Source organism: Oncorhynchus kisutch, linkage group LG21 (genome assembly GCF_002021735.2).
Source record: "Oncorhynchus kisutch isolate 150728-3 linkage group LG21, Okis_V2, whole genome shotgun sequence".
NCBI classification, from domain to species: domain Eukaryota; kingdom Metazoa; phylum Chordata; class Actinopteri; order Salmoniformes; family Salmonidae; genus Oncorhynchus; species Oncorhynchus kisutch.
In genome coordinates this window covers 21376281-21403841 of record NC_034194.2, presented here as the reverse complement: position 1 = coordinate 21403841, position 27561 = coordinate 21376281, and the positions used below count along the sequence as shown (strand labels likewise).

Below are 27561 nucleotides of genomic sequence, written 5' to 3'. Positions count from 1 at the left end.
TAACAAATCAAAAACTGACAAACTGTCTCTGATCTGGCGGACTCACTAACCACAAATGCTTTCTTTTGTAAATGATGTCTGAATGTTGGGAGTATGCCCCTGGCTTTCCGTAAATTAAATATACAAGAAAATGGTGCCATCTGGTTTGCTTAATGAGGAATTTGAATTGATTTATACTTTTACTTTTGATACTTAAGTATATTTTAAACCAAACACTGACTTTTACTCAAGTAGCATTTTACTGGGTGACTTACTTTTACTTGAGTCATTTTCTATTAATTTATCTGACTTTTTCCACCAGTGTTCTTATGTACGGACCAATAGCACCTTTTTGCAGGGAGATGAACTGTTATTTTGAAGCTTGCCACGTCTCATGGTACTGAGAGAAGAACGTGATCTTGGAGAACTATCCCCGTGGTATGAATACTATTCTGCACCATTGGGTGTTGTTTTCCAAATTAAATTGGTCCTCACAGGTCTATTCATTCTTTTTGAAGGGCCCTTCCCTCTTGGCACACCATGCCATTTCAATGTGGAGAATTGGGTCATATTTAGTTATGTTGATCAATGAGATTACAACCTATTTTCACTACGCTTTCAAATACCGTCTCTAAAACCAAATTCCATTTAAACCAACAATCTGAAAGATGTTTCGTTGTCACAATGAGAATACAGTGTCAGATATTTTGGTTTATTTATACAACAATTGAATGTGTTATGACTGTGCTTCACCTCATACCACAAGCAAATGACTTGGATTGCAGTTGAGATTATATTAATGTACATGGTGCTGATCAATGCTGTTTGAGATTCTGCGCAGATCATTATAGCAATTCTGAAGATTGCCACAGACCCGTGACCTTTTCATACTATCTTGGGCATACACGCTTTCTATGACTACATAAGAAGACATTTATAGATACAGTAACCTCTAAATGTGGCCATGGACTCATTTTAAGGTTGAATAGTATTATTACATTAGTTTGTTAGACAGATTTAACTTTTGGCTATTTACTGTATTAGAAAAGCAATATTGAATTGTGTTTGGTTGACAACGCAACCAAATATCAACATTTTTAAAAGGAGATGTAACTTCTGCTTGGATAGTTCCATTTGAACCACTAGATTAATCCTATTCTTTAACTTTTGGTGAAGGAGATGTGAATCCAACATTTCATTTGCTACCTTGTTGACAATTTAATAGGCTAAATTGCAAAAGTGATAATGAATTGTGTTTGGTTGTCAACACAACCAAATATCAACATTTGAAGGAGATGCATCTTCTGCTTAGATAGTTCCATCTGTGCCACTGAGTGTGGCTTTAATTCCAGTTTGTCTACAAATGAATCATGTATGTTAGATTCACGTCTATATTTCAATCAAATCAAACTTGCAATTTAAATACAATTTGATTTAGTCCTATTCTTTAACTTAGATTTTTGGTTGACATCGAGAGGTGAATCCAAAATGTATATTATTAACTTGTAGACTCAATTTGAAATCAACCAAAGCTTGAAACCCTAGGCCTGTGTAACGGCCGTTGTTCGTGGAAGAAGGTGAGGACCAATGCGCAGTGTGGCACCTGTTCATCTTTTTAATAAAGTAAACTGAACACTGAATAACAAAACAACAAAGAAACAACTGAAACAGTTCTGTCTGGTGCAGACACACAAAGATTGAAAACAACCACCCACAAAACACATTAGAAAACAGGCTACGTAAATATGGTTCTCAATCAGGGACAACGATTGACAGCTGCCTCTGATTGAGAACCATACCAGGCCAAACACAGAAATAGAAAATCATAGAAAAACTAACATAGACAACCCACCCAACTCACGCCCAGACCATACTAAAACAAAGACAAAACAAAAGAACCAAGGTCAGAACGCGACAGTAACCCCCCCCCCCCCCCCCCCCCCCCCCCCCCCAAAGGTGCGGACTCCGGCCGCAAAACCTAAACCTATAGGGGAGGGTCTAGGTGGGTGTCTGTCCGCTGTGGCGGCATGGACCCCACTCCACCATAGTCCTTCTCCGCTTCATTACCCGCCTCTGTGGCCTCTTTAACGCAGCGACCCTCGCTGCCGACCTCAGACTGGGGACCCCAGCTACGGGTCCCAAATGGACGGGAGATTCCGGCAGCACCGGACAGGCGGGAGACTCCGGCAGCTCCGAAGTGAAGGGCGATTCCGTCACGGGCGGCTCTGGCAGCTCAGGACCGGCGGGCGGCTCTGGCAGCTCAGGACCGGCGGGCGGCTCTGGCAGCTCAGGACCGGCGGGCGGCTCTGGCAGCTCAGGACCGGCGGGCGGCTCTGGCAGCTCAGGACCGGCGGGCGGCTCTGGCAGCTCAGGACCGGCGGGCGGCTCTGGCAGCTCAGGACTGGCGGGCGGCTCTGGCAGCTCAGGACCGGCGGGCGGCTCTGGCAGCTCAGGACAGGCGGGCGGCTCTGGCAGCTCAGGACAGACGGGAGCACCTGTAGGAAGGATACGGAGAGACAGCCTGGTGCGGGGGGCTGCCACCGGAGGGCTGGTGCATGGAGGTGGCACCGGATAGACCGAGCCTGCCCAACCTTACCTGGTTGAATACTCCCCGTAGCCAGGCCAGTGCGGCGAGGTGGAATAGCCCGCACTGTGCTGTGCTGGCGAACCGGGGACACCATGCGTAAAGCTGGTGCCATGTACCCCGGCCCGAGGAGACGCACTGGAGACCAGATGCGCTGAGCCGGCTTCATGGCACCTGGCTTGATGCCCACTCTAGCCCGGCCGATACGAGGCGCTGCTATGTATCGCACCGGGCTATCCCTGCGCACTGGGGATACTGTGTGCCTCACTGCATAACACGGTGCCTGCCCGGTCCACCTCTCTCCACGGTAAGCACGGGGAGTTGGCTCAGGTCTCCTACCTGACTTAGCCACACTCCCCGTGTGCCCCCCCCCCCGTATCAAGGGTCCCCAGTCCGAGGTCTGCGGCGAGGGTCGCCTCTCTTAAGAGGCCACGGAGGCGAATAGAGAGACGGAGAAGGACTATGGTGGAGTGGAGTCCACGTCCCGCGCCAGGGCCGCCACCGCCGACAGACACCCACCCAGACCCTCCCCTATAGGTTTAGGTTTTGCTGGGGGGTGGGGGTAATGTCACGTTCTGACCATAGTTCTGTTATTTTATCTTTGTTTTAGTATGGTCAGGGCGTGAGTTGGGTGGGCAGTCTGTTTGTTTTTCTATGTTGGCTTTTGAGTTCGGCCTAGTATACTTAGGTAGCCTGAGTTTCAGTTTTGGTTTGTGGGTATTTGTTTCCGTGTGAGTGTTTGGGCCACACGGTACCGTTTCGGTTTTGTAATTCACATTGTCGTTTATTGTTTAGTGTTCTGAGTTTTAATTAAACATCATCATGAACACTTACCACACTGCGCTTTGGTCTGAACCCTTACAATGTTGAATTGGTTACCATGATGAAATAATCCTGTGGTTGAAATTTCACACTCAAAAATATCAGTTGATGACATCTTGCAAATCCAATGTATTTTCCACATAGATTCCACGTCAGTATGTTGACAAATTACGTTGAAACAATGTTGATTTAACCAGTTTGTGCCCAGTGGGTTATTTCATGGTATTTAATAGGTTCACCTCTGACCTCTGGCAGTGTGTTGCTTTAGCAGTGACTAGTTAATACACTGGGTGCATTTTGTAAAATACAGATCGATACTTATCTGTGATAAATAACTCTGTCTGCCTCTCCGTGTTTGTGTGGTTAAACACACACCATGTGTGAAGCTACTAAAGAATTTTTGTTGTTGAAGGCCAACACTTTAGATATGCTCTCAACAAACACCATTAAAAGTGCAAATGCAGCTGGCACCACAGACTGTATGTTCGCTTTGTCTCTTCCATTAGTGTAATTGTTGTTTCAGAACCGTTTGTATGGTAAATGGCCAAATGCAACACTGCCAAGGTTTGACTTACCGGGTTTGTGTTTAGCTACCACGAACACATCAGTCAGCCTGAACCCATATGCCTGAATAAAACGCATTTAACTGAATTCCTCCGTGGGTAGGCATCCCCTTGAGTGCTTTTTTCTCCCGTCCAGTGTTTTGCTATCTAATGTGTTTACAAGTGCCTTCAGCTTGACAAATTAAAGAAAGAAAATTAAATATTCAAGGTGTTGATGACCCCCCTAGCTTGCTGTTGAGGAAATGTAGGTCATATGTTAATTCCCTCAGCCAATGACCGCAAAGATATGGACAGTTTAGAAGGAAAATAATATGGAAACCAAGCACCAATGTGACCCGAAAACAACTCTGTAATTCTAGCATGACGAGAGAGCAATTGACATTTAAACCTTTCATGTCTGGTTTCATCCCGAAACATTGGTATTCATATTGTTAAAGAGATTCTTCTGTACTTTTGTATACTTTTTAGCCAGTAGTTCTGAAAGTAGCGCTCGAGCAAAAAGTGGTCCCAGATACTGTATGTGCAGATATGTGCATCACGTCATTGCTCTCTATCCCTCTCCTGTGTGTGCATCATGCTAGCTGTCACTTAAATCGCAAAGGGTTGAAGCTCATTGGCTCAAACTAAAATAGCTTGGGAGCTGGTCCACATGGGGGAAAATGGTATCGCACAGCTTCCAAAAAACAGTTGCTTTCAAACTAGGGATTTTGTGGCTAATGAAGGTAAGAATTCTGAATTCTGCTCATAGATTATGCTTGTACAGTAGGAACAACACATTGACACATCCAGCCTAAAGTGGAAGGTTTAAAAAATACTTACTAGTAGCCAAAGTTGTCTTTAATAGATGGTGATATGCATTCTTCGTTCCTCCCGCTCTCTTTGCCCTTCAGTTTTCTATTTTAATAAGCAAGACATCGCCGGTGAGAGCAGCCAGGAACCAAACTGATGATGAATGATGTATTGCATGCACCAGGGTTCCTAATAGGCTCTATAATCTATTACAGACTAGCTGTAAGAATGATATCGTTTCCATATCACCTTTCATCTCCTCTACTCATGAACCTGCCAAAGTTCCTCCTGCTGTGAGAGAAACCTGCAATTCCCTATGTGATAAATACATCTCGACCATAACCTTCTCTTATACTCTCGTTAGAGTCTAACAAGAACCGACAGTACATGTGCACAGGCACAGAGATTACATTTACAACAATATGGTATAATTCTCAACCTTTGCACAGTGACAAGACCGTACAAATGAGCCTAGGTAGGTAGAAAGACAGTATCTACCTACAGTAGGGTGACCAGACGTCACCGTTTTTGGTGGCTACTTACACGGTAGCTAGGTTAAAAAACGTTCACATGTAAACATGCAGTGGACGGGCTATTTAGAAAATATGATTATATTAAATTAATGCATAATTCTGAGAATATTTATTTGTAGATTACAATTTTAATGGTTTGGCATTTTAAGTAGTGTGAAAATATATTTTGACATTTTCATGGATAACATTAGCATAATGTTTTCTGTTAGAGTGGAGAGGAGGAAGACTGGATAGGAAGGAGAGTGAAAGAGAGAGGAGGAAAGGTAAAGATATGATTGCAGAGTCTGCCAATTTGTTATTCCAAACAATGTTTTTGAGATAAAATACAAAAATGAGGCAAGCAATGGGAATCTGTTAACCAAAGTATTTTATCTAATAGTGTACTATTTATTCTTAAAGATTGGAGAGGAAGGAGAAGGAAAAATGAAGGGAGTAAAAAGAGTGAAGCGAGGAGAGTGTGGAAGAGTGAGGTGGAAAGGTAAAGAGAAGGAAAGGAAGAAAGAGCTGGAAGACGAGTGGAGAAAGATTGGAGGAGAAGAAAAATAATTGAGAGTAAGAAGAGTGACACAAGGAGAGTGAAGAAGAGCAGACAGAGGAGGTACAATGGCTCTTTCCAAGAAATGGAAATGCCATTTTAATGACAACATGAGGAGAGAATTTCCATTTATACGCTCAGGTCAAGTCGATAGAATGGTTAACTGCACCCTTTGTAATTCCTCTTTTTCAATTGGCTGGGGGGGAAGAACGGCAGTGGTAGAACATCAACAGACGAAAAAGCATAAAGCCTCTCTGATTGGCCGTGTTGGTATGCCTTCTGTCACCACATTCTGCAAGAAGGTAGAGCCTTCCCAAGAAGAATATGATTTAGCTGTGCAGGAGGGTGTCTTTGCATACCACACTATGCGACACAATCATAGTTACAGATCTATGGACTGCACAGCACTACTCACGCGGAAGCTTTATGAGCCAAAGTTTACATGTGCTAGGACAAAATGTTACTCACTATGGCTTCATGTGTTAGCACCATGGGCAACTACTTTGGTAACACAGGACCTAGATCAGGTTGAATTTGTGTCCCTGTCCATGTAAAGCTGCTGCCAATACTAGTCAGATATTGTAAGATATATGGCAGCACATCTGTGGAAACAAAACTGCCTGATTTTGTTGAATTGAAAGGAGAAACAGCAGAGGAAATTGCAGCTGAGGTCCTGGTGGTAACCTGGAAAACAAAGTCGTGGCATTCTCTGCCGACAACACAAATACCAACTTTGGTGGACTGAATAGGCTGGGGAGGGTCAATGTCCATACCAAAGTTAAACATGCTCTGCAGCGGGAGGTGATTGGCTGAGGTTGTCCTGCCCACATCATTCATAACACGGCCAGAACAGCTTAGGTTGTCCTGCCCACATCATTCATAACACGGCCAGAACAGCTTAGGTTGTCCTGCCCACATCATTCATAACACGGCCAGAACAGCTTAGGTTGTCCTGCCCACATCATTCATAACACGGCCAGAACAGCTTAGGTTGTCCTGCCCACATCATTCATAACACGTCCAGAACAGCTTTGGATATGATTCCCCTTGATGTTGAGTACCTGCTCACAAAGATATTTTCATATTTTCACCGTCAGAGTAGAAAGACTGAAGAGCTTTGGTGATTTTGTTGGCCAGGAGTAGCATAACATTTTAGGACATGTTCGCTGGATGTCCATGCTCCCTGCTCTAGAAAGAGTGCTGAAAATGTATGTGCCATTGAAATCCTTTTTTATTTCTGAAGACAAATGCCCTGTTGTCCTGCGAACAATGTTCGAAGATCCACTGACTGAATTTTGGCTGGCCTTTGTCCATGGAAACTTGACCGTATTCAGTGACACGATCAAGATGCTTGAAGGCCAGGACCACTGTGCTGTGGAGTCCGCTGCAATTCTGAGAAACATTGAGGCAAAATTGACTACAAGACGTGATGACAATTTTATTCCAGTTTTGGTTAGAGGACTTCTGAGAGAGCTAGAGGAAAATGGAGCAATGTCTAAAGAGAGCTTTCTCAAAGCATCCCAATCATTCTTCACTATGGCTGAGAATTACTTGCAAGCATGGAGAAAGCACACAGATAATCTAAAAGATTTTGAAAAGGCAACCTCAGTGTGAAGAGCTCCAGAAGGCAGCAGGCACACTACAGGACAAATGCCCCAATGTGACCATCAATGAGGATATATTGTTAGACGAGGTTACTGGCCTGCATGAGTTCCTAAAGGGGGGATCCATTGAAGAATGGAAAACATCTGAGACACCGCTTAGTCAGAGACAGAGCATGGTGGTTACCCACTTCAAAGAGAACGACATCCCACACACTAACCTGGCTAGATTAGCGTCTGTTGTCATGTGCTTACCTGGAAGTAATGCACCATTCGAGAGAGTTTTCTCCCAAATGAATGATCTATGGAGAGCAGCAAGAAATAGGTTCACTGTACCTACCATCAAGGCCATGCTTATTGTGAAGACAAACTTCAATCTCCCTTGCCAGGAGTTCATGGAGAAGCTGGCCAAAGACGAGAGCAATCCTGAAGAAGATACATTCTTCTGAGAAATATACAGATTAGGTTGGTATAAGTATACAATGTAGGTACCAGTATTTCACATATACTATTGTCTTTTTTTTCAATTTTGCTAATGTTCTCTTCTGCTCTTATTCTACCCAGACGACCAGGACCACTGTTCAGATTGGACAGTTCTGTCTTGTCTGTAGTGTTTCTGTAGCAGTTGTTTTCTCTATCACAGTGGGCCTGTTAGACTAAATACATGAAACCGGAATTGTCCCCCTTATTTATTTCATAGATAATAACATTGGATATTTTAATGACATATTGATCGCCGAACTGGAAATGTCCCCGGTTTTAATTTCAGAAATCTGGTCACCTTAACCTACAGCCATGTCTATGAGGCATGCTTAGCCAAATAGTTTTATTGTAAAACCAGTTTCAGTTTTACAACAGTTTAAATTTCAGATTCACAAACCGTAAATTGTTGAATTATTGCTTCTCCTCACTGTTTGCTTGTAAACTTAGTTAGCTAGCTTGCTCGATATACAATACTTATTTACATCGGTTTGAAATCCTATCTTGCGTCATTCCTGTAATTATGTGAGATTGGTTATGATTATGACCTTGGATGCATTTCAATGTCAACCGTCAATTGTTACATAGCTAGCTAGTAATATTATTTACAATTGCTGATGTTACACGTTTGCTAACAAGTTACAAATGTGAGGCATGGTGCATAACAGGCGCCAGGCTAACCAGCTAGCTAACTACAGTCATGTACTAACGTTTGGTGGTAAACTTAGCTTTAGGTTGCTGATTGTAATGTTGTTGATGGCTGTTTAGTACCTAGCCATATCTACGACTAAAAAGAGAAGAGATTAGCAATCGATATACAAAATATCTCTGATTGTAAAACATATATTTTTAGTCATAGATATGGCTCCCAGTAGTTGTTTAGCTAGCCAACTTAGCAAACAGAACAATTATTTGATTTCCTGCCACTGTAACACAGTAGAGTGTATGTTAGCCAGCAATACACAATATGGAGTTTAGTAGATAAACTCAAGTTAGCTAGCTAGGTGGCTTGCAGGAAAAATAACTTACTTGGCAGATGACAAATATGGTGCATAGCTGTCTTGGTGCTGGCATCGGCTGTAGCTGAGCTTCTAACGTTCACTAAATCCAACTCTGTTTCAAATTCTCTTTGCTATATTCCAGTTGAAACATAGATGGTTGAATGTCACCATGTAGCTAACAAATGCTCCATCGTCAAATTTGTGTTGTTGAGAGGAATTACTTGAAGCCATTACGCATGGTCAGTCCATTCGGTTTTGCACAAAGAATTGTTGTCCGCCTCCTTAAAAAAAAAAAGCCTGCCTTGTGGGAGGTATGGGGGCCAGAGCACAAAGCATCGCCCAACACAAGATGTAGTCTTTCAGAGACTGGAAAAATGCGTCTGCTTATATACTTTTCAATTAATCAGCTGATAGGAACATCGCTGAAAGACGTCCAATGGATGTATGAAAGAAGAACAACCATATCTCTACACACAAAAACGTATAGCGCGATCTGTATAACATAGAGACTTTGCGAAACGCCACAAAGCAGGACTACATGTATTTTTAGATCCCCCCCCCCCCCAATACATGGGAAGCCGTCATAGGGTGTATCATTCAGCCCATGAAGCCATGACCTGCCTTCCTACTAGCCAAATATATGTTAAACACATCTCACTGTCCTAGAAATGACAAAAACAAGCCCAGATTCCTCCAGGATTAAATCCCTTGAAATGATTGGTCTTGCCCATTCACCCTCTGAATGGTACACATACACAATCCAAGTCTCAATTGTCTCAAGGCTTAAAAATCCTTCTTCACCTTCATCTACATTCATTGAAGTGGATTTAACGAGTGACCTCAATAAGGGATCGTAGCTTTCACCTGGATTCACCTGGTCAGTCTGTCATGGGAAGAGCAGATGTTCTCAATGTTTTTGTATAATATAGGCTATGCTCCTCCTATGTGTGCCTATCATAACAACATTTTAACCATTCGGTCAGAATGAACTAGTGAGTCACAGCTAACAGCGGATACTGGAACATACAGCGTATGGGGAAGTATTACGGAGAGGCAGGGAAGAACTTCATATACAGTAATTACATAAGGCCTATTTCACATACAGTGCAGTGACTCAGGCTGCGTTAACACAGACAACCCAATTTTGCTCAAATATTGGCAAAGGAGCTGATCTGATTTGTCAAAAGACCAATTAGTGGAAAAAATATCAGAATTGGTCTGTTTGTGTCAATGTAGTTTTACTGGCTTGACTTGACTTATCCCTTTTAGCTCCTAGCTTGGAGCAAAAGGTGTCAAACACATGTTCTTTTCCATCCATATGAAGTTACATTCAACACGTCTTGTGAGACCAAAATAAAGAGTAAAGCCAATAACTATTTCTGTAAACAATCAGTCATCAAAAGATGAACAGCATTTATATCGGTTTCGACTGGCCAAGATCTAAGCTTCACACCACCATGACACACTCAGACCTGGTCATGGTTTCCATTAGAGGTGCTAGTTCCAAAGTGCTACTGACACACTTCAGGACAGAATCAAAACAGTGTGATAAGAAAGAAAAGTCAACACCTGCTGTCCAGCCATTTTGGTCCAACTTTCAGAGTGCTGATTGTGACTCTTTGCAAACACCACATTCAGATGTGTCTCCAATGGATAAACGATTGATTCAACTTTTTTTCACCAGTGAACCCAAACTTTTGTGATGGGTGTTTTTTGTGTGTGTTTTTTTACCCTTCAGTTCATTATACTGTACGTAGGTCAAGATTGATTTCAGATAGGTATTTTTGCCACTAAATAGATCTCATCGGGAGTTGTCTTGACACAGGTCCATCTGTATTGCAGATATTCTTTCAGGGGATGAGAGACAGAATGAGAGCTGGATTTGGCTGTCTATGACATCAATACTTTGGTAGGAGTTGTAATCAGCCCAGAACCACCATGCTGAGAGGATGCTGATATTGATAACTGGAGTATTGCATGCCCTGGGTGTCAGGGTACTTGTCTGGAGTATGTCCTGCCATATAATTAGAATGCATAACTGTTGATGTCAATAGGCATAACCAACAAACTATCATGGTCCAAACACACCAAGACAGTCGTGAAGAGGGCACGACAACACCTATTCCCCCTTAGGAGACTGAAAAGATTTGTCATGGGTCCTCAGATCCTCAAAAAGTTCTACAGCTGCAGCATCGAGAGAATCCTGACTGATTGCATCAACGCCTGGTATGGCAACTGCTCGGCCGCTGACCGCAAGGCACTACAGAGGGTAGAACATACCCAGTACATCACTGGGGCCAAGCTTCCTGCCATCCAGGACCTCTATACTAGGCAGTGTCAGAGGAAGGCCCAAAAAATTGCCAAAGACTCTAGCCACCTTAGTCATAGACTCTGCTACGGCACAGCAAGCGGTACCAGAGCACCAAGTCTAGGTCCAAAAGGCTTCTTAACAGCTTCTACCCCCAAGCCATAAGACTCCTGAACAGCTTTTCAAATGGCTACCCAGATTACTTGCATTGTCCCCCCACCACCCCTATTTTTAAACTGCTGCTACTAGTTTCTGTTTATTAGCCATGCATAGTCACTTTACCTCTACCTACATATTACCTCGACTAACCGGTGCCCCCGCACATTGACTCTGTACCAGTACCCCCTGTATATAGTCTTGCTACTATTATTTTATTGTTGCTCCTTAATTATTCCCCCCATTTTTTTTTACTTCAGTTTACTTTAGAAAATACTTTAACACTTTTTTTTCTTTTCTTAAAACCGCATTGTTGGTTAAGGGCTTGTAATTAAGCATTTCACTGTAAGGACTACACCTGTTGTATTCGGCGCATGTGAGGGTACTTGTCTGGAGTATGTCCTGCCATATAATTAGAATGCATAACTGTTGATGTCAATAGGCATAACCAACAAACTATCATGGTCCAAACACACCAAGACAGTCGTGAAGAGGGCACGACAACACCTATTCCCCCTTAGGAGACTAAAGATTTGGCATGGGTCCTCAGATCCTCAAAAAGTTCTACAGCTGCAGCATCAATTTGCAATCAAATTATAAGTCGAAAATGTGCACCAATATTGGATTTTAAAAGCCTGTTATATTAAATGAAGTGCCCTTTAATTAATGTAGACCATATGGAACATTCCATAAATCAGATATTTAATATGAATAAAGTCTTGCTAAAGTCCATTTTTACATGTCCCTTCATCAACCCTGTGTCACTTCTGGAAAGATTTCAACCCACTTACATTTCTCCCAGTTTAACCAATCATTGCAAAGCCTTAGTTATTTTGTTGCTTTGACAAAGACATTTCTGAAGATTATTATTCATTTACATCTGTCCCCATTTAAGATTATATGAAGAAACTATTCCTTTAAAAATATTTTTTCAAAGAAACATTGAACATCTAATAGTCAAGTCATAGTGTTCAAAGCAGGTGAGCTGGGTTTACTATTTTTGTCAAATGCCTGGTGTTTTGTGGTGGGAAACTAAGCGGGTCAAGCATAACACGTCAACCCTTTTACCCATAGATAGACAGCCTAGAAATGTTCCATTTTAGTGAAGCTTGCATTCAATTTCCGCTCCCTGATGCACACACAATTCCATTACCTTTGTCACGAGGGGATTTATGACTGATTTAAGATTAAATTGTCAACACTATTACAATCAACGCTGTTACTTTATTTGGCACTTACTATAGTATTTTGTATTTTTATTGAACCTCGAGATGGGAATACTTATTTTTGTTAAGTTGAACATGTTCTCTTTATGATAGAATGTTAAAAAGTGAAATCAAATTTTTTTTTTCAGGACCAAATTACACCGAATCGGCGGAACAACCCAAACGTCAAGTAAAAAGGATGAGCTATTTGACTTGACATTTTTCTCAATAGTTTACAAGCTATTTTTAGAACAATGTTGTCTATTTTCAAAAACAGTGTTCACAAGACACAGAACTCTGTGGCTTTTGCAAAACAGTAAATACATTTTAAAATTGTAGTTGCCTTCTCAAGACATAAATACATTCATCAAAACTGAAATATACCATCAACATTGCAAATACATTCATCAAACGAACCTGACTGTCTGCAAAAAGATTAACACAAACATACTGTACATCTCGAGTCTAAGCTGACAAAATCTCCCAGTAGATTGATTGATTTCCTTTGCAGTCACTATAATACATCATGTTGATAAAACATTTAAATACAACTAACAAAAAGTGCAGAATTATGGCCAATTACTCACCTTTTACTGCCCATTTCACTAAAGAATTTCATACAAATCAAATAAAACATTATTTCTGTTGGAAAGGAACATGAAAAATAATCACATTGTGTGCAGAATTCATTCACTGGTATCATCACAATCCAATTCCATGTATTCAATGCATAGTCACCTCCAAAATGATTGGCGCCCTTAATAAAGATGAGCAAAAAATACATTACACAAATACCAAGCTATATCGCATGTTCAAAATGTTTTGACAATTATATCATTTATACTAATACAATTTTTCATAGTAAGAGATTTTGTTTAACATGTAAAAAATGAAATTCTCAAAAAGATAAAGTCAAATTCATTGGCACCCCTAATGATTCTTAAATTAAATCAAACAAAGTTAATTCTGCAGGAACATTTGACTTAAAAAAAATTATTTCAGCTTAAGGAGCTGTATTGTGGCCTTGCATGGCTTCCTGAAGAATGGTCTAAGTGAGGACCACCAAAGGAATGGAAGACCTACAGTTAACACATCTCAACATCAACTGTTCAGAGGAGACTGCGTGAATCAGGCCTTCATGGTCGAGTTGCTGCAAAGAAACGACTACAAAGAAGAGACTTCCTTTGGCCAAGGAACACGAGCAATGGATATTAGACCGGTGGAAATCTGTATTTTGGTCTGATGAGTTCAAATTTGAGATTTTTGGTTCCAATAACCGTGTCTTTGGGAGAGGCAGAGTAGGTGAACTGATGATCTCAGCATGTGTGGTTCCCACCGTGAAGCATGGCAGAAGAGGTGTGATGGTGCTTTGCTGGTGACACTGTCAGTGATTTATTTAGAATTCAAGGTACACTTAACCAGCATGGCTACAACATTCTGCAGCGATACGCCATCCCATCTGGTTTACGCTTAGTGGGACTATCATGTGATTTACAACAGGACAATGATGCAACACACCTCCAGGCTGTGTACGCGCTATTTGACCAAGGAGAGTGATAGAGTGCTGCATCAGATGACCTGGCCTCCACAATCACCCAACCTCAACCCAATTGCGATGGTTTGGGATGAGTGAGGAAAAGCAGCCACAAGTGCTCAGCATATGTGGGAACTCCTTCAAGACAGTTGGAAAGGTATTCCAGGTGAAGCTGGTTGAGAGAATGCCAAGAGTGTGCAAAGCTGTCATCAAGGCAAAGGGTGGCAACTTTGAGGAATCTCAAATATAAGAAACACCCTTGAATGAGTAGGTACTGTAAATATGGTAGAACAGCAATTATCAAATGCTCAAACATTTACATAACTTCTGATCATTTTCTTGCCTTAGTACCCAACTTGCAAATCTTAGATCACCTTTTGCAAAACATTAAATACAAATGTCATCAGTGAATATAATGTTTTGTTCACAGAATATTAGCACATTGTTTTCATTAAGAGAAATGTGTGCCATTGTGTTCACTCTTTCTGGCAATCAGTAAATACTAATGCATGAAATTCTAAATAATCCAGTCAGTGTCATACCATGTAGAATATTTGGAAAGCTCTAGCCAATGGGGACTGTCAAATTGTTATGCTTTTTTACAATATTGAGGTCATGTAGAGAATGAAGTTGAGTTACTTGTATCTAACTTTGGGTTACTCTTAAATCATCATCTTCAACATTGTGACCTTCCATTATACACTCTTAGAAAAAAGGTTCAAAAGGGGTTCTTTGGCTGTCCCCGTAGGAGCACCCTTTTTGGTTCCAGGTAGAACCCTTTTTTTTCTCCAGGTAGAACCCACTGTGGAAAGGGTTAACTCCAAAAATAGTTATTCAAAGGGTTCCCCTATGGGGACAGCCAAATAACCTTTTTAGGTTCTAGATGGCACCTTTTTTCCAAGAGTGTCGAGCTTTGCTTTGGTGTGGATGTAGGTCTATACATTCATATCAGTTGTGTTCTTCCATTGTATTCACCTTTCCTTATTTCCACATTGCAACCATTCTCTTCTGATAAAACAAAGAGTTGATATTCTGTGAAAAAACACACACTTTACACAGAATTTGGAATCATTCATGACAATTGTATTTAAAGTCTGCAAAAGTGAATCTATGATATGCAATCCAGGTACAAAAGCAAGAAATGATCGGACAATCATGCAAATGTATTTAAGCATTTGATCATTGTTGTTTTGCTAGGTATGCTTAACCAAAGTTTCCAAAAAATGCTCGTACGTGATAAAAAAACCAATAAAAAGTCAGTTCGGCTGAGCTTCTCCTGCGTCCTGGCATAGTGATTTTGTGGTAGTCAATATTTTATATTCATTTGGAGGTAGTACAGTAGTTATACTGTAGCTTTCCAGGATGAAAAGATCAGGGTAATGACAAGACATTATAGCTAATCTGGGGCCTGTACATTCTAATCTATGACCAGCTCATTTGTAAGGCTGTCATAAATCTAAATTTCACTCTCTCTCTCACTCTCCAATTGTACTCTCGACAATACTTTTTGGTTAACATTACTTTTCTCATTCATCACCCTAATCAAAACCATTGTCAACCTATTCAAACAGGATGAATTATCCTCCTACAGAATGGAATGTGCTCTATACTGCTTTGTACCACCCACAGAGTGAGAGTGGTGTATACACTCAATTGATTCATTATCAGGGAGTGTGTGATTGACAGTGCAATAATAATTTGTCTTTGGAATTGAATTTTCATAATTACTTTTTACACAGTCTCTGTTATAAAATAATGTATACAACATTTGGTAACCTTTGGAGTGTTGGGTAAATTACGTGACACCTTTGAAATAAAGTAGGATGGCCAGCCTTATGCTCCTAGATCTACAGTGCCTTCAGACAGTATTCATACCTCTTGACTTATTCCACATTTTGTTGTGTTACAGCCTTAATTCAAAATGGATTGAATAGATTTTTTTCGCACCCATTTACACACAATACTTTAAAGCAGTGGTCACCAACCATTTATGAGACAAGATCCCTTTCGCAGTCAAAAAGCAAGCGGAGATCTACTGCTCATATTTTTTTTATTTTTTTTTACATTAACCTCACACAAACTGTGTTGTAGGAATGAGGTTTGGGCAGTAGATTATAATAGCATATTGGCTACATGTCTGGCCTGCCAACCAGATGGAGAGATGAGATATCATTCAAAAATCATGTTAAAAACTATTATTGCACACAGAGTGAGTCCATGCCACTTATGTGACAGAGTTAAGCAAATGTTTACTCCTGAACTTATGGAGGCTTGCCACAACAAAGGGGTTGAATATTTGACTTTAAAAATAAATATTTGTAAAAATAAATAAATAATTGAAAACATAATTGCACTTTGACATTACGGGGTATTGTGGGTAGGCCAGTGACAAAAATATCTAACTGTAATCAATTTTAAATTCAGGCTGTAACAACAAAATGTGGAAAAAGTAAAGAGGTGTGAATACTTTCTGAAGACACTGTGTAAAGAAAATGATCTCTCACAAAATGTTCATGTAACCAGTGTGAAATGGTAGTAGTTAGCGGTGTGCGCTAGTAGCATTTCAATTGGTGACATCACTTGCTCTGAGACCTTGATGTAGTTGTTTTTTCAAGGACCGTGATTTTTGTGGGGCGATAGGTATCGATGCACAGCAGTTCTATTCATATACTGTCCATACAGTATATCATCATACAGTATATTTATATTCTGGACTCTGACATTGCTTGTTCTATATTTCTTAATTCCTTTCTTTTTAGATTTTGCATGTATTATTTTGTATTGTTAGGTGTTACTGCACTGTTGGAGCTAGGAACATAATAATTTCGCTACACCCACAATAACATGTGCTAAATGTGTACGCGACCAATAACATTTCATTAGATCTGTGTTGAGAAGCAGACTTGATTTACATTATAGGGTCTATCCTTTGCAGTGGTGTAAAGTACTTAAGTAAAAATACTTTAAAGTACTACTTAAGTAGTTTTTTCAGGTATCTGTACTTTACTATTGATATTTTTGGCAACCTTTACTTCACTACATTCCTAAAGAAAATAATGAACTCTACTCCATACATTTTCCATGACAGCTAAAAGTACTTGTTACATTTTGACAGAAAATGGTCCAATTCACATACTTAAAGTATTAAGAGAACATCTCTGGTCATCCCTACTGCATCTGGTCTGGAGGACTCACTAAACAGAGAACATCTCTGGTCATCCCTACTGCATCTGATCTGGAGGACTCACTAAACAGAGAACATCTCTGGTCATCCCTACTGCATCTGATCTGGAGGACTCACTAAACAGAGAACATCTCTGGTCATCCCTACTGCATCTGATCTGGAGGACTCACTAAACAGAGAACATCTCTGGTCATCCCTACTGCATCTGATCTGGAGGACTCACTAAACAGAGAACATCTCTGGTCATCCCTACTGCATCTGATCTGGAGGACTCACTAAACAGAGAACATCTCTGGTCATCCCTACTGCATCTGATCTGGAGGACTCACTAAACAGAGAACATCTCTGGTCATCCCTACTGCATCTGATCTGGAGGACTCACTAAACAGAGAACATCTCTGGTCATCCCTACTGCATCTGATCTGGAGGACTCACTAAACAGAGAACATCTCTGGTCATCCCTACTGCATCTGATCTGGAGGACTCACTAAACAGAGAACATCTCTGGTCATCCCTACTGCATCTGATCTGGAGGACTCACTAAACAGAGAACATCTCTGGTCATCCCTACTGCATCTGATCTGGAGGACTCACTAAACAGAGAACATCTCTGGTCATCCCTACTGCATCTGATCTGGAGGACTCACTAAACACACATGCTTTGTTTGTAAATTATGTCTGAGTGTTGGAGTGTGCTGCTGGCTATCTGTAAAAAAACAAGAAAATTGTTCCTGGTTTGCTTAATATAAGGAATTTGAAATCATTTTTATTCTAATTGTGATACTTAAGTACATTTTTGCAATTCCATTTACTTTTTATACTTAAGTATTATCAAAACCAAATACTTGTAGACTTTTACTCAAGTAGAATTGTACTGGCTGACTTTCACTTTTACTTGAGTCATTTTCTATACAAGGTATCTTTATTTTTACTCAAATGTGACAATTTAGTACTTTTCCCACCACTGATCCTTTGGATATTAACGGAAGTGCAGACAGTAAAACCAATGCAACCACTTTGGTTGTTGTGCTTCATGCCAGGATATCATCCACTAACTGCATAGTGGACAGCATTCTTTCAGAGGAGAAAGACAACAGTTGAAAAGGTCATGTGAAATCGAGTGCTATTTATTGCTCCATGTGGTCTTTGCGATAGACATATTCATCCACTGAGGAGGACGTGCAGCATCTGTGGTGCTACAAACATAACCCAGAGGACATTGGAGATATGTTAAGATTTCACAGGCTTGATTCACAAAACAGACAAATAAGGGGAAACATTGAGACATACAGTTTGCGCTGTATAGGCCTATGCCAGAAGGAGGGTTGAGTAATTCTGAGTGAATCAGCATTGTGAAAATGACTTATTCAGTCACATCACAAAAGGGGATTAAGGAAGGCTCTCTCTCTCTCTCTTTCATTTCATTAGCCTTATCTGCTAAGCATTCAATAGAAATCGTTTTTTCTGCATGCATGACTTTGTTGTTGAGCAGAGTGCAGTTTGCAGAAGCCACAAGTTGTAGGCCTAGATGTGACTTCTCAGACCATGATAGCTCTGGGCAGTTTGAATAAATGTGTTTTTGTTTACTTGATGCAAGGGTTATGTTTTCAGACTCTGCTCCCTAGAGTTTAGTGCAACATCTAAAGTATAACTTGGTTGATATGATGATTGTTTACTAAAGGTAAGAAATGGGTCAAGTGAGCTCCATGCTTCCCTATTTCTACAGCTTCCTAGCAATATCCTATATGAGCACCTATGGCACGTACCCCTCCACATCTGGCAGCTTCATGTAGCCTGCTGTCTGTTTTACATTACATTGCCCGATTATGATGGGTGGTGCTCAATCCATTATACAATGAATAGGCTCTAGTGTGCATTCAAGTATGCGGCATAGTTTGGATACTCCACTCACGAACGAGAATCAAACTCTTCGACTGCAACCTGATTCACTTATTTTGATTATATGGAGAATAATCCTGATGACATCCGATTTTATCCCGTTGTGGTTATGGATTTCAGTTGCATCCAAAAATGAGGCTGCGAGGTTTCCTGTTTTTACACTCTAGATGGTATGTGTTTAATTCCGTAATGAAGTCAACACATGACACTATTGTAGATGACTGAACGCAATGATTCAGCTGTGGTTGATTTACTCGCAGCGGTAGTTTGGAGGCGCCGCGCATCACCAAAGCGCTCTACTGAGAATCCCCCACCAGGACGAAGAAAACAGGCTGTGAAGAAAACAGGCTGTTACACGGAGTGCAATCTCTATCCAACGGGTGTACCATCACAAGAACACTTACAAAGTATTTGCTCCAGTTGATTGTCGTTTCTTTATTTAGAATTTTGCGGAAGGAGGCAGTTGGATAGTATTATTTTGGCGGAAAGTGAACGGAACTACCGGGGATGACTGAAGACTTGTAAAGGCAAGTAATTTCTACTAAGACTCACTCACATTGTTATTAGTATTCTATATTATACTATCATTATTGGGAGTCTTTATGGAAGACTTAGATTTATTTTCAAAACAAGTTGAAAAAATATTGACATGAATGTGCAATGTAGCTATTCAGTTTGTTTCTCGTAAAAATGTTGGACAGTATACAAACCTCGCTTAATGCGCTTTCAAGAAGCGGGAATGTGTGGCATCGATTTAGTCTTTATTATAGGCTACATCATTATCACTTCTGCAGATATTTTTGGTAAATCAGTCATATGAGAGCCAACAATGCATTGTATAGGCTACTATAGTACCAGTATAATCCCTTCCCACTGGGCAAAAACGGGTCGACTCGACTCAATGTTATTTCACGTGATTTCAACCAAAACAATCAATGTGATGACCAACGTGGAGAACTGATTGGATTTACTAAAAGGTCATCATCTTAAGTGCGTATTGTCTATTTTTTTTACCCAACTTTTAACCTAAATTCAATGACATGGTGACATGTTTTGTTTATTTCACTTGAATACAGGTTAGTTGAAAACCCAACCAAATGCAAATGAAAACTTGACATTTAACTGTGCCCAGTGGGTTGTGATTGATGTAATCATGCATATGTTAATGGAAGTATGTATAGAGGAGTACGGCTGATAATGGATACCACTGAATTATCCCAGTTGATTTTTCTTGTAAAGTCGATGGGGTTAGGACGGTTAATAGCCTATTCATAAACTATTCATTAATTTATTTAGAACTTTCTGTAATGGATTTATAAGTTCAACCAAAACTTAATATAATCAATTATACAACTAACAGCATTTATGAGTCCACAGATGCTTATTCTGCATTACACGCTGGGGGTATAGTGCATTCAAAGTAAGCAGAGTACAAATTATACAGTGACATTCAGGGGTCTCTATTTTGTCACGGGACCTCTTATGTGTCCACGAAAACAATTTATGGAGTTAATAGTAAATATGTAATTTAACGGTAAAAAAGGTTTACATTTTAATGTGGCATGAACACGACCAGTTATGTTTATCTGATTGTCAAACAAATCACTTCAACAAGTAGGTTACCTGCGCATGTTCCAAAACAATTCCAGCATCCAAACAGTACACTGTGCACCTGCCATTTGTTGAATGGAAAGAGACATCTGTTACAAAACTCCAAAAAGTGTAATGACATTCTACGATTGTCATTAGGTCTACACTCAAATTAATTGTTGAGTCTTGCTGACAAAATTACCTTTTTTTGTAGAAAGAAAACTGGGTACACCCGAAAATCCATGTGCAGCATCACAACAAAAAGATTCACCCTACACATTAGCACCTTCTTCGGTTGTGTATCTACGTCCGTTTCTGATAACACGCGGCAAAGGCACAAGTTGGCAAAATCCAACACATGCCACACACCACAACATATTCCAGCAGATGAGTAGCAGCGGTGCGGATTGCCTCCCATTGAAATTAACTTCCGCGAGAACGCATAGTTTGACACAGTTGGTGTACAAGAAAGCCTCGTGTCCAACAGACGTGTCAAAATCTTTGTGTTCAGATGGAAGTAATTTCTTGTCAATGGAGCAGTCCACAAAACTGTGCTGGGGAGTGCTGGGGATGCCGCCCTAGGCCGCGGTGCGTTCTGTGTACCGCATGCGTTCAATATTTTCAATTTGTGCGTCGCTTTGCCGTGCAGTGGTACAAACGGAAGTTCATAAAACAGTCAATCTAGCTAGCTGTCTAACTACAAAGCTAAACACTTTGCTAGATAGTTTAGCTAGGAAATTACCAGCACATAGCTTCCACTTTCCAGCGAATTATTTAACAATCAACTGACCATGTAATCCAATCGTATTGGCGATGTGTCACCATGCAGTATTTCTAGCATGGACGTCCCGGTAGCCATGTGTGCTTTGGTCGAACACAGAAGAAAACCCAGAAACGGCGAAAATAACCTTCTCCATTCTGCAGCCTTGAGAAGCACATGTGCATCAAGTATGGATAATGCGGACAAGACACCTAATGTGCAAGGCAAAACACACGCGCGTCTGGTGTACATAAGGCGTAACGACGCGTTCACACAGGTTATTGCTGTACTGTACATTTTACGTAGTCTTATATATAATGCATGTATTCATAATACATTGTAGGTGGAAGACCTACTCTTAAAGTAGCTATATGATGTATGCAGTGCACATATGACTCTGGAGGGAAAGTTGATGCAGAACTGCAGCATCATATTTGGAGATAATCAAAACAGCACCTTATATACAGGATCAGTGAAAAGTTGGATACACCTACTCATTCAAAGGTTTTTCTTTATTTTTACTATTTTCTAGATTGTAAAATAATAGTGAAGTTATCAAAGCAATGAAATAACACATATGGAATCATATAATAACCAAAAAGTGTTACAGATTCTTTAAAGTAGCCACCCTTTGCCTTGATGACAGCTTTGCACACTCTTGGCATTCTCTCAACCAGCTTCACCTGGAATGCTTTTCCAACAGTCTTGAAGGAGTTCCACATATGCTGACCACTTGTTGGCTGCTTTTCCTTCACTCTGCATTCCAACTCATCCCAAACCATCTCAATTGGGTTGAGGTCGGGTGATTGTGGAGGCCAGGTCATCTGATGCAGCACTCCATCACTCTCCTTCTTGGTCAAATAGCCCTTACGCAGCCTGGATGTGTGTTGGGTCATTTTCCTGTTGAAAAACAAATTATTGTCCCACTAAGCGCAAACCAGCTGCAGAATGCTGTGGTAGCCATGCTGGTTAAGTGTGCCTTGAATTCAAAATAAATAACTGACAGTGTCACCAGCAAAGCACACCCACACCATGATACCTCCCCCATGCTTCACGGTGGGAACCACACATGCAGAGATCATCCGTTCACCCACTCTGCGTCTCACAAAGACATGGCGGTTGGAACCAAAAATCTCAAATTTGGACTCATCAGACCAAAGGACTTATTTCCACTTGTCTAATGTCCATTGCTCATGTTTCTTGGCCCAAGCAAGTCTCTTCTTATTATTGGTGTCCTTTAGTAGTGATTTCTTTGCAGCGTGAAGGCCTGATTCACACAGTCTCCTCTAATCAATTGATGTTGGGATGTGTCTGTTATTTGAACTCTGAAGCATTTATTTAGGCTGCAATCTGAGGTGCAGTTATTTTCAGGAAATATCTCGTCCATGGAAGTTGCATTGTTTGTAACAATAGTGAGATGTGGATATATTATCTTTACATATTTTAAAGGTAGTTTTTATCTCAATATCAAATCACTTCTGGGTAACAATTAAATACCTTACTGTGATTGTCTTCCAATAAAATGGTCAAAAAGAAAAATAATTTACTTCTTAGCAAATAGAAATTTCTCAAACACAAATTTTCACCAGGACTTTCTGGGAGTGGTCTTAATGTTGAGGGTAAAACTGAAAACTAGTTATTAGAGGTCGACCGATTAATCGGAATGGACGATTAATTAAGGACGATTTCAAGTTTTCACAACAATCGGAATCAGTATTTTTGGGCGCCGATTTGGCCGATTTTAAAAATTAAATGTATTATTACTTTTTTTATACCTTTATTTAACTAGGCAAGTCAGTTAAGAACACATTCTTATTTTCAATGACAGCCTAGGAACGGTGGGTTAACTGCCTTGTTCAGGGGCAGAACGACAGATTTTCACCTTGTCAGCTCGGGGGATCCAATCTTGCAACCTTACAGTTAACTAGTCCAACAATCTAACCACCTGCCTTTCATTGCACTCCACGAGGAGCCTGCCTGTTACGCGAATGCAGTACAAGCCAAGGTAAGTTGCTTGCTAGCATAAAACTTATCTTATAAAAAAACAATCAATCATAATCACTAGTTATAACTGGTTGATGATATTACTAGTTTATCTAGCGTGTCCTGTGTTGCACATAATCGATGCAACGCTGGGGGATGATTTAACAAAAGCGCATTTGTGAAAAAAGCACAATCGTTGGACGACTGAACCTAACCATAAACACCAATGCCTTTCTTAAAATCAATACACAGAAGTATATATTTTTAAACCTGCATATTTAGCTAAGAAATCCAGGTTAGCAGCCAATATTAACCAGGTGAAATTGTGTCATTTCTCTTGCCTTCATTGCACGTAGAGTCAGGGTATATGCAACAGTTTGGGCAGCCTGGCTAATTGCGAACTAATTTGCCTGAATTTTACGTAATTATGACATAACATTGAAGGTTGTGCAATGTAACGAGAATATTTAGACTTAGGGATGCCACCCATTAGATAAAATACCGAACGGTTCTGTATTTCACTGAAATAATAAACGTTTTGTTTTCGAAATGATAGTTTCTGGATTCAACCATGTTAATGACCAAAGGCTCGTATTTCTGTGTGTTATTATGTTATAATTAAGTCTATGATTTGATAGAGCAGTCTGACTGAGCGATGGTAGGCAGCAGCAGGCTCATAAGCATTCATTCAAACAGCACTTTTGTGCGTTTTGCCAGCAGCTCTTCGCAAACACAGCGCTGTTTATGACTTCAAGCCTATCAGCCTAATGGCTGGTGTAACCGATGTGAAATGGCTAGTTAGTTAGCTGGGTGTGCGCTAATAGCGTTTCAAACGTCACTCGCTCTAAGACTTGGAGTAGTTATTCCCCTTGCTTTGCAAGGGCCGTGGCTTTTGTGGAGCGATGGATAACGCTGCTTCGAGTGTGGCTGTTGTCGATGTGTTCCTGGTTCGAGCCCAGGTAGGGGCGAGGAGAGAGACGGAAGCTATACTGTTACACTGGCAATACTATAGTGCCTATAAGAACATCCAATAGTCAAAGGTATATGAAATACAAAATGGTATAGAGAGAAATAGTCCTATAAATACTATATTAACTACAACCTAGAATATATATAATATAATATTAACTTCTTACCTTAGAATATTGAAGTCTCATGTTAAAAGGAACCACCAACTTTCATATGTTCTCATGTTCTGAGCAAGGAACTCAAACGTTAGCTTTTTTACATGGCACATATTGCACTTTTACTTCTCCAACACTTTGTTTTTGCATTATTTAAACCAAATTGAACATGTTTCATTATTTATTTGAGGCTAAATTGATTTTTATTGATGTATTATATTATGTTAAAATAAGTGTTCATTCAGTATTGTTGTAAATGTCATTATTACAAATTATTATTATAATTTTTTTTTTAAACGGCCGATAATCGTTATCGGGTTTTTTGGTCCTCCTATAATCGGTATTGGCGTTGAAAAATAATAATAGGTCGACCCCTAGTTATTATTAGCAGAGTGGTTTGGAACTCTTTCTTATTGGTCTATTAACTAATTTATCGCCCAATGATGTCACCAGGCAGGTCAAAAGTCCATCCCACCAAAACAGGCTGAAATTTCACGCGGTCTTTTCAAACAGCAATTACACAGAAAGGGCATTAAAAAAAATTCATACGGTCACAGTATTATTCCTACCACATAGTGTGGAAATATATTTAAAAACACAAGAAAATTACGTTTGTGACTGCATAACATTTAATTTCCAATGAACATGAATCAAATATCCTATTTGCATATCACACACATTTCTCACTCTTGTGGCTGATGGCACTTTAAATGTAGAGTACGGGCTCATAGTAATGGCTGGAACAGAATAAAGGCAATGGTATCAAACACATCAAACATCTGGTTTTCCATGTGTTTGATACAATTCCATTTACTCCATTCCATCCATTATTATGAGCCATCCTCCCCTCACCAGCCTCCTCTGATGTCTCCCCTGTGTTTAGTTCTGCCCTTTATGTACACCTGCAAAAGCACCAAAGGGAAGGTGGATGTGTAGTCATTGTACGTTCAGATTGCTGCATCAGTCACAGTAAACATTCAGAAACTTCCTCATTCAAATGGAGCCCCATCAGGTACGTTTCTCCTCTTGTTGTTCTTGTCGAAAGACCAAATTGTAGATAATCAATGATTATCCATCTCCACAGAGGTTCATTAGACGAGATGTCGTTAGATCACAATATCAAGTTGATTGGGTTTCTGCTGCTATGGTGTCCTCAGTCAAACTCCACAGAGATTCCTTCTGAAAAATCTTGCATTGAAATCCATAATCCATGTGGCAACTTGCCCCCCCACATTCTATCTCTACCCTCGATATAACAGCTCCAGTCTGCAGTAGTTTAGCAGTCAAAGTTGTCAACACTATGCATGCTGTGGATGGCTATAGATGTTTGTCCCCATAGACAGAAACCTGGTCTCAGAATATTTCGTATTATTCTGTAAGTAAATCCAAGACACTCCATTTAGTACGATATGTCACGTTCGGTATGGGTACATAAGACAGATGGTTACTTAAATGTGTCTCGGATGTACTTTGAGAATTCTGATGTATGACACAATTCTCAAAGTACATCAAATTCAATACTTCATCATGCAATTCCCTGGGTTTGATTAAACGTCAAGCATACAGTACTGATTATTTTGTTGAATACCAACAATCACCTGTAATTTCAGGTCAAGAAATGTATAGTGCAGGCAGCCAATCAGAGAAAAATAATACATCCACAACGCACATTTGACTAACATGGTCTTAATCTGTAAGCTCCACAATTAATCTTATATAATTATTCATGAATTTACCGTAGCCTATTAAAGCAAGCAAATGCATTCCAGATTCAAGTCAGCCACAGTAGCCGGCAGGGGTGGGAGCACCTGCCTAAAGTTATATGCTATATTTACTTACTTATATCGTTATTATTCCCCTGAAGAATTATGCATTTGCTGTCATAGTGAATGTGTCACTATTTTGGGGGATTTTGATCGATTCTGCTACCACTTTTCAAAGTCATGTACAGTTCTTTATCTTTATGTTTTCTCCTTTGAATATGTTCATTGGAATTTCTTCCTTTTAACATTGCGAACTATAGTAGACGTTCTGCTATTCAGAGTCAGACTCTTCTGCCCTGGCATGGACTGCTCATCAATTATTCAAATAAACCTACATTTTCCAATAAGTACTGTATTGTACATAATATACTGTATGTGTGGTACTGTATATCAAACTCCCCAGTCCACACATACAGTGCCTAGTGAAAGTCTACACACCCTTTGTACACATCCCTTTCTAATTCATTATATTGTGTGGTGTTTTGTGGTGTCCCTTGTCAGAAATACTCAAGTTGTAGGACCTGCCAGTGTTTTACTCTTGATTGGCAGATGGTAGGCAGACTTTTGTGGTTGGAGAAAGTCATGATAATCTGCTCCTGGAAGTAACCCCTAAAAGGTGCTCCTGAAATTAAATATAGCAAATAACTTTAGGCAGGTGCTCCCACCCCCTGCAGGCTACTGTGGCTGACTTGAATCTGGAATGCATTTGCACACTGCCTGCCCTCTAAGGACACCTACAGCACCCGATGTCACAAACTTCTGTTAGTTTTAGTACTCTTAGACTTTGTTTAGACTTTAGACTTTAGACTTTGTTGAAGGGCTTTGAAAATGAACAAACTATTGTGGGGTGTGTAATATAGTTTCAACACAACGAGGGAAAGATTGGCTTGCACCTGGCCTTCAGAGTTAAAGCAAAAGTTGACCTTTTTTCATGTCTGACTTGTCTGACTTGTAAATGGAGGTATGCTTTCTGAGGTGAAGTAGATTTTGAAGGCAGAAGTGCCACTCAGTGTTATGTCTGCTTCCAACTCACGCTCTCAAACACATAGATCCCCTGAACACAGCTCACTCTCCAGATCCCAATCGTCTGAATTCTGATCACTTGTTCACACACCTGTATGTCATTATCACACACTATTTAGCTCAGTTCTTTGCACCCCATCATTGT

The 27561-nt window shown here is 40.2% G+C and overlaps 1 long non-coding RNA gene across 1 annotated transcript; it reads right to left on the bottom strand.

Annotated features, from left to right (window-relative positions):
* Positions 1–6764: 6764 nt before the first annotated feature.
* LOC116356164 (uncharacterized) lies at positions 6765–9219 on the bottom strand. Its single transcript, XR_004204630.1, has 3 exons — positions 8916–9219; positions 7747–7851; positions 6765–7197 (listed from the first exon to the last, which is right to left on the bottom strand). It is a non-coding gene; the product is annotated as an uncharacterized LOC116356164 (long non-coding RNA).
* Between the last annotated feature and the right edge of the window lie 18342 nt (positions 9220–27561).